An 8,404-nucleotide genomic window follows, 5' to 3' on the forward strand; every position below is an offset into this window, starting at 1 on the left:
ATCACTTGAGGTCAGGAGTTCCAGACCAGCCTGGCCAACGTGGCGAAACTCCATCTCTACTAAAAATAGAAAACTTAGCCGGGCGTGGTGGTGGTGGGCGCCTGTAGTCCCAGCTACTCGGGAGGCTGAGGCACGAGAATCGCTTGAACCCAGGAGGCAGAGGTTGGAGTGACCTGAGTTCACACCACTACACTCCAGCATGGGCGACAGAGTGAGACTTTGTCTCAAGAAAAAAAAAAAAAAAAAAAAAAATTCAAGGCTGAGATGATGGTCACAGTAGAGCTGGCCTCTGGTCTGTCAAGCACAGATCCCCTTAGTCTGGGAACCCACAGAGCCAGCTGCCTCCACTCTTGTGAAAACCTGCTTTTCAATCCCCAGTTTTCCTGTATCCTCTCAGAACTTATTCCCCCAGGGGCCAGGCACAGTGGCTCACCCCTGTAATCCCAGCACTTTGGGAGGCCGAGACGGGCGGATCACTTGAGGTCAGGAGTTCAAGACCACTCTGGCCAACATGGTGAAACCTCATCTGTACTAAAAATACAAAAATTAGTTGGGAGTGATGGTATGTGCCTGTAGTCCCAGCTACTAGGGAGGCTGAGGCGGGAGAATCGCTTGAACCTGGGAGGTGGATGTTGCAGTGAGCTGAGATCTCGCCACGGCACTCTAGCCTGTGCGACAGAGTGAGACTCCGTCTCAAACAAACAAACAAAACACACACACAAAAACAACAACAAACCTTATTCCCTCAAATATCAGCTGTGCTGTAAGTCCAAGGTCATAAGCTCAGGTCTCCCAACTTCTGCTTCAGGTCTTTTTTACCTTTGTGGCAACCTTAATGTGGGATGGGGATTTTTCCCACACTCCAGTGCTCTGTGTGATGAGTAAGGAAACAGAAGCACCCTAAAGTGAATGGCTCTCCAATCAATCGGAAGGAGGAAATCAGTCTCCTGCTTTTCACTTTGGCAACATTTTTACACTGGTGTACCTTTGGACTCTGTTTCTTCAACATCTCATCATGGACTGAAAAATGACAGGCAGAGAAAAACCCAGCCATTGTTCTCACTGTCTCCAGAAGCTCCATGTTTCCAGGTTCCTAAGGAATCACTACTATACCCTCTGAGTTCTTCCTACTCCTCCCCATTTCGCTTCCTCTTTCTCCCCATGAATAGAATGGAAAACTCTGCACTTGATCCAATGTGCTCAATTTGCCAGCTTGGAGTTACGATTTCAAGGGCTTATTCTATCTGATGTTCATTCTCTGTGCTTCTTTCCCTTTAAAAATTAATATTACTATTCTGCTTTCCTCCAATATTTAACCGGAAGGAGGAACAGATAGGGAGTTTGTTTTGTTTTCAAAGCTCTGTCAGAATAGGGGCTATGGAACCATAACATGTAGCAGCAGTAGTAGCAATAAATACTAGAATTAATAATTAATACTAAATGTTAGAGTTGTTTGGGAATTATTGAACATATATATCAATAGTAAATATTAACAGCAAAACATTACATTTTATTTAGATATGCCATTAACTGCACATTTTAAGAAGTGACAGTTTTTCTGCAATATACATATTTCTTGCAACACCAAAAATTTCTTTGAAGCCAAAGGAAAACAAATAGTTATGTAGATACAGATAACTTGACAGCCCAAACACAGATGCACATGGAATCCTCCTACTCTTCCTCCCCATAAGAGACCGTGAATCGAACGCAGTGCAAAAGTAAATGTTTCCTAACTGTCCTCTGGATAGAATATTTTTCAACATAATATCAGATATAATTAATTTTCATTATTAGGCCGGATGCAGTGGCTCACACCTGTAATCCCAGCACTTTGGGAGGCTGAAGCAGGCAGATCGCCTGAGGTCAGGAGTTCGAGACCAGCCCGGCCAACATGGTGAAACCCCGACTCTACTAAAACTACAAAAATTAGTCGGGCTTGGTGGCATACACTTGTAGTCCCAGCTATTCGGGAGGCTGAGTCAGGAGAATTGCTTGAACCCAGGAGGCAGAGGTTGCAGTGAGCCAAGATCACGCCAATGTACTCTAGCCTGGGCGACAGTGATACTCTGTTTCAAAAAATAAAATAATAATAATAAATTTCCATTATTATTGTATGACTTTCCTTGGACAGACTCCATGTGGCCCTTTAATAGCCCAGTAAATAATTTACCTCTACATGTAACTTATGCTCATACTACCCATATCACCACTCATGATGGATAAGAAATTATTTCCTGATACCAAACTTGTAGTAACAGGGATGTTGCTTTTCCGCCTGTTCCTAGACTTATAGATGTGTTTAACCCTTCCCCCAATTTCCATGTTATTTCTGCTCTGTCCCAGAGACTGGTCCCAGCTGCTGGAATTTGGGAAAGAACTTGGGGGTTGGGATGAGGTAGAAAGCAGAGAGAAAGTACTGAACCTCTTAGCAACATCAGGTTGAGTTGGTAAGGGAGAAGAAATTATCTAAGTACGTGTAGCTGAGAGACAGCATCCTTAGGGAAGTTTGTGAGAAAAATCATAGGGCTTTCTGTCAAAACAGTGTTGCCACAACCCAGACAACCCTGGCCTTTTCTGCTGGGGTAAAATGAATCTTAGGGGAGACATCTCTGCTCTAGGAGGCAAAATCAGAATGGTTTGCTTCTAAGCATGTGACTACCACTCAACTGTTACTGTCATTCATGCAGGGAGACTTCAGAAAGAGTGGCCCCTTCTTCCCTGCTCCACTTGGGCCCTGACCCAACCAGAGAGCCTGGGAGCCCCCAGAGAAAGTAAAATTCCTTATTTTTCACTGTTTGACTTTTCCCCAGAATTCATCTCCAAATTTGGACCAACTTATTAAATTTGTATTAAACATCAATCTTGTGACCAGGCACTGTGGCAGGTTCTAAAAAGGATAGGAGGTCTGAAAGTGGAAAAACATCAAGGAAGAACTAGAATACTCTGAATGCCATTCTCAGCCAAGGGGTCTCCTGGCAGAGCTGTGTTTATAACTTAGATCTCTGCTGCTTAAACATGAGGGCAGGTAATTGGAAGACAGAAAAAAAAAAAAAAAGGTGGTCTGTTTACCGTCATCTGAGGGCAGGCAGATTGGGGTTGGAGGGCAAGTCTACTTCACGGGGCAGTTTATCCTGTTGCAATCTGTTATTTGTTTGCCTTATTTTCTAATACCCAAGCGCAGCCTCATTTTTGCGCAAAACATTCCTGACCTACAGTTCCCTCTCTTTTTAGGCCATCAACCTGCCATCAGCAATAACAGATGCTTTAGATTCTAAATTCTCCAAGGCTTTATAGTATTAGGCAAAAAAAAAAAAAAATGTTCTTCCTAAGCAGATTTTTTTTTGGTATAGTCAAGTTTCCCGTTTCTCTTGCATTTTAAGACTCTTCAAAATGTCAGGCAAAAACAAACACAAAGCCAGGCACCCAGACACCATTATGATATGAACTTGTCAAGAAAATGTTATTCCCCCATCTCGGCCTCTCCACCTTCTGTGGAAATGGCAAGGAATTTTTTCATATTTATTTATCAGTTTTTCATCTTTTTTCTTTTTTCTTTTCTTTCTTTCTTTTTTTTTTTTTTGAGATGGTGTCTTGCTCTGTTGCCCAGGCTAGAGTGCAGTGGCACAATCTCGGCTCACTGCAAGCTCCGCATCCCGGGTTCACACCATTCTCCTGCCTCAGCCTCCTGAGTAGCTGGGACTACAGGCGCCTGCCACCACGCCCAGCTAACTTTTTGTATTTTTAGTAGAGATGGGGTTTCCCGTGTTAGCCAGGATGGTCTCGATCTCCTGACCTCGTGATCTGCCCGCCTCAGACTCCCAAAGTGCTGGGATTACAGCCATGAGCCACTGCGCCAGTTACTCATCTTTTAAGCGACCTTGATTCAGGATCTAGTTGGTATTTTTTAGACTTAGTTTAGGTTGATTTTATTTAAAAAGAAAAACACTGGGCTGGGCACGGTGGCTCACCCCTATAATCCCAGCACTTTAGGAGGCCAGGGCAGGCAGATCACCTGAGGTCAGGAGTTCGAGACCAACCTGGCCAACGTGGTGAAACCAAGTCTCTACTTTAAAAATACCAAAATTAGCCAGGCATGATGGTGGGCGCCTGGAATCCCAGCTACTCGGGAGGCTGAGGTAGGAGAATCGCTGGAACCTGAGAGGTGGAGTTTGCAGTGAGCCGAGATCGTGCCATTGCACTCCAGCCTGGGCGACAGAATGAGACTCTGTCTCAAAAAAAAAAAAAAAAATGGCCAGGCATGGTGGCTCACACCTGCAATCCCAGCACTTTGGGAGGCCAAAGTGGGAGGATTGCTTGGGGCCAGGAGTTGGAGACCAGCCTCAACAATAAAGCAAGGCTCCAACTCTATTAAAAATAATAAAGAACAAGAAAACAATTTTAATCAATATTATAAGTATGAATGACAAAGTGACAAGTTACACTGGGCTTTTTCTGTTTTCCCCCTCCCTAATGATATTTAGCCTCTGCTCCAGGGTACTAGGGATTTTTGTAGTATCTGGTTTCTATTTGAGGTAATTTCTTCAGAAATTAATAAGGATTTCCTCAGGAGAAATGCAAAAACAAAAACCAAGACAAACCAAGGAATGAGTTGATGGGAAAAGATGAGAGAAGAGGAACTGAAGTTCTGAAGTTCTGTTGACGTTCTGTTTGCAAGTCAAACGTGTCAACAGCTGGGCAGTGTGGGCTGTGCAGTGAGCCGAGGGCCAAAGCTCTGTCTTAAGCCACAGGCTTGCCACTAACACAGAAGAAACTGCTCCTCCAGGATCTCCATTTCTCCCAAGTAAAGGAGAATGGGCTCCAAGCACACCCTCCACCCCAAATCTAAGAGTGTCCTGGCAGAACCAGCCATATGCAACTCTTTCCCCAGCTCTCAGGTAGAACAGCTTTGGCGGTACAAATAGCTGCTGCCCTTGTGCCAGAATAGCAAGTCCCTTCGTCTTGGGATTACAGTAATTATGGTGATTTATGCCTCCAGAGTGAAAATTAGCAATCTGGTGAGGTAACTAAAAATGAATGCATCTCTTCCCAGAGTTCACTCCACCCAGCTGAGCCACCGAATAAAACCAGCATATGGGGCAATTAGAGAGCCAAGTGCTGCTTTCAAAATGCAGTATAAAGAGACAGAGTTCAGGGGCCCAGGTTCCCCTGCCTGGTTCAATAATGATCACAAGTTCCTAACAAGCATCCTCTTTGCCTCACAATACCATGCCAAGTCTGAGTCCTCCCGTAAACACCAACCTGCAGTTGTGTCTTTCAAGCAAAGTAATTTGTTCCACGACATCACCATTTTACCTTTTTAAAATTATTATTATTGCAAATTGACTGAGGGAGGGGAAAGGGGGAAGTGAGGATAAACCTCTATTACATGGATACGTGTGAAGCAAAGGTTTTTTTTTTTCCTTCTTAGTCATACATTTGCTTTTATGTGACACAGACTCTGATCTTACCTAACTTCCACAGTCTACTATCAAATACTGGTGACAGTAGAATTTATATTAAAAGTTTTGCTGGGCATGGTGGCTCATGCCTGTAATTCCAGCACTTTGTTTTATTTATTTATTTATTTAGAGACAGAGTCTCGCTCTGTCCCAGGCTAGAGTGCAGTGGCACCACCATGGCTCACTGCAACCTCAACCTCCTGGGCTCAAGCAATCCTCCTCCCTCAGACTCCTGAGTAGCTGGGACTACAGACATGTGCCATCATGCCCAGCTAATTTTTGTAATTTTTGTAGAGGTGGAGTCCGTGTTGCTCAGGCTGGTCTCAAACTCCTGGGCTTAAGGGATCCAACCACCTTGGCCTCCCAAGGTGGTGGGATTACGGATATGAACCACCACACCCAGCCATTCTTAGTACTTTGGGAGGCTGAGGCAGGAGGATCCCCCGAGGCCAGGAGTTCAAGACCAGCTTGGTCAACATAGTAAGAACCCCCGTCTCTACAAAAAAATTAAAAATTAGCTGGGCATGTAGCTCATGTCTGTAGTCCCAGCTATTTAGGAGGCTGAGGCCGGAGAATTGGTTGAGCCCAGGAGTTAGAGGCCGCAGTGAGCTATGATGTCACCACTGCACTCCAGCCTGGGTGATAGAGTGAGATCCTGTCTCAAAAAAAAAAAAATTTTTTTTTGAAAGACATATAGGTCCAATAGTGATTGATTATCCTTATCATTGAGCACGTGCAGAAATTCCTAAAATAGTCCAAGTCTATCCCCATGGACTTGGACTTGATGGGACTTCATATGTAACAAGGATAGATTGGGGTCACACTGTCAGCCACTTGGAAATTTGGATGTAAGTGCAGTATTCACTCACTCATATTTCTCATAGAGTTTTAGAGTTGAAAGGGGTTTAAGAGATAATATAATCAAACCCACACATTAGATTCTATCATTATTTAAAGTGGCTTGACGTCTAAATCTCATTCTGTGAAATTCCCTCTGACCCAACTTATTCTTTTTCTTTTCTTTTTATTTTTCCTACCTCAGGTTTATTTGAGGACCCCAGCCCCGTGCAGATGGCAGCTCAGGGGGTATCGCACCAATCCTTCTGTACTCACGTTGGCAGACAGAGATACCTACTCTGAAGCCTTTGTAGGGGCCTGGGCACCTTTGGGAGCCTGAGCTGGAACCGAAGCTGGAGCTGCAGCCTGGGCCTTGGTTTGATCCTTGGCCTTGGCCTGATCCTTGGCCTTGGCCTTTGGCCAGCACAGCCTGAGCCCCTTGGCAATGCGGGCACGAGCCCGCTTCCCAAGCTTGGGGTGGGCAATGTAGGCAAGTCGATCGAGCTTGCAGCTGACACCCTTTGGGATCTTGAGCTTAACCTCCTTGGGCTTTACGAGGGCCTTGATAACCTCAGCACGTGCACTCATGGCCTTGTCACTGTTGGCCTGCATCTTCTTTAGGACCTTCTTGTTTTGCTTCTTGGCAAAGCACATGTTCCTCGGGAACTTGGGGTCCATCCCCTTAAGAGATTCATATCTTTGTGATCGGGGTTTCTTGATACCATTTCTGTGCCTTTTTCGGGACTAGTTGTTTGTGCTGTGGTTCTTGGACTTGGCCATGTCTGCACCTTAAGCTGTGGCTCCTGAAGCACCTAGAACTGGAAATATTCTGCTTTTTCTCTACCACTGAACATTTCATGGTGTCTCTAAGTCATTCATCTACACTTTTCTCTCCAATTATCAGCACTCTTTTCATTTCACTCATATTTCCTCCTGGCCTAGATCTCATGCTCAGCCATTTTGAAATTTGCTCATAAATGCCAAGGATTTCTTCCCTTCACTGGTTTTCTACTGCCCGTGTTTTCCCAGCCCCAGCTGGCTCGTATTGCCCTGTTTCTCCCCTCCCACACTGCAGGGTATTGCTGGAGAAAGTCCCAAGGTCACGCTGGTTTGACCCAGTATAGATTCACAATTCCAAACCTCACCTGGGCTTCACTTGGGCTTTTTTTTTTTTTTTTTTTAGATGGAGTTTCCCTCTTGCTGCCCAGGCTGGAGTGCAATGGTGTGATCTCAGCTCACTGCAACTGGCTCACTGCAACCTCCGCCTCCCAGGTTCAAGTGATTCTCCTGCCTCGGCCTCCCAAGTACCTAGTATTACAGGCGCCAGCCACCATGCCTGGCTAATTTTTTGTATTTTTGGTAGAGAGGGGGTTTCACCATGCTGGCCAGGCTGGTTTTGAACTTCTGACCACAGGTGATACAGCTGCCTCGGCCTCCCAAAATGCTGGGATTACGGGCATGAGCCACGGCGCCTGGCCTGGGCTCTTTTTGACGATGGCTTTCTATACAGTGTTGCCTAAGACTTCTCAACTCCCTTAAGCCAAAAATCCACCCCTGCCACACTTATTATAAGACCTCATTTTCTACTTACAGGGAAGATGGAGGTCATTCAAGACCCCACCCCACCCCTGCCATCACCTTTATCTTAGAATTAGTCCATATCTTTACCTTCTGTCTCTAGGAACATCTCTTCCCCTGCAGAAAGCACATGCCTCATCTCATCCCCCTCCACTGATGACTCCTCTCATCCCTCATGTCCTTACCCTTTTTCTCTCTCCTTACTTCTTACCCTCTTCCCACAAACATGCTCAATTCTGCATCAACCTAAAAATAGAAAATCTTTTCCCGGCTGGGCACAGTGGCTCACACATGTAATCCTAGCACTTTGGGAGGCTGAAGCAGGTGAACCGCTTGAGTACAGGAGTTCCAGACCAGCCAAGGCAACATGGTGAAATCCCATCTCTATAAGAAATACGAAAATTAGCTGGGTGTGGTGGTGGGCACCTGTAGTCCTAGCTACTCAGGAGTCTGAGGTGGGAGGATCATCTGAGCCCGGGAGGTTGAGGCTGCAGTGAACTGTGATTGTGCCACTGCACTCCAGCCTG

At 45.4% G+C, this 8,404-nt stretch overlaps 1 pseudogene; it reads right to left on the reverse strand.

Moving 5' to 3' along the window:
• Positions 1-6,555: 6,555 nt before the first annotated feature.
• Positions 6,556-7,079, reverse strand: LOC454714 (large ribosomal subunit protein eL29-like; annotated as a pseudogene).
• Between the last annotated feature and the right edge of the window lie 1,325 nt (positions 7,080-8,404).

Source organism: Pan troglodytes, chromosome 19 (assembly GCF_028858775.2).
Source record: "Pan troglodytes isolate AG18354 chromosome 19, NHGRI_mPanTro3-v2.0_pri, whole genome shotgun sequence".
NCBI lineage: Eukaryota > Metazoa > Chordata > Mammalia > Primates > Hominidae > Pan > Pan troglodytes.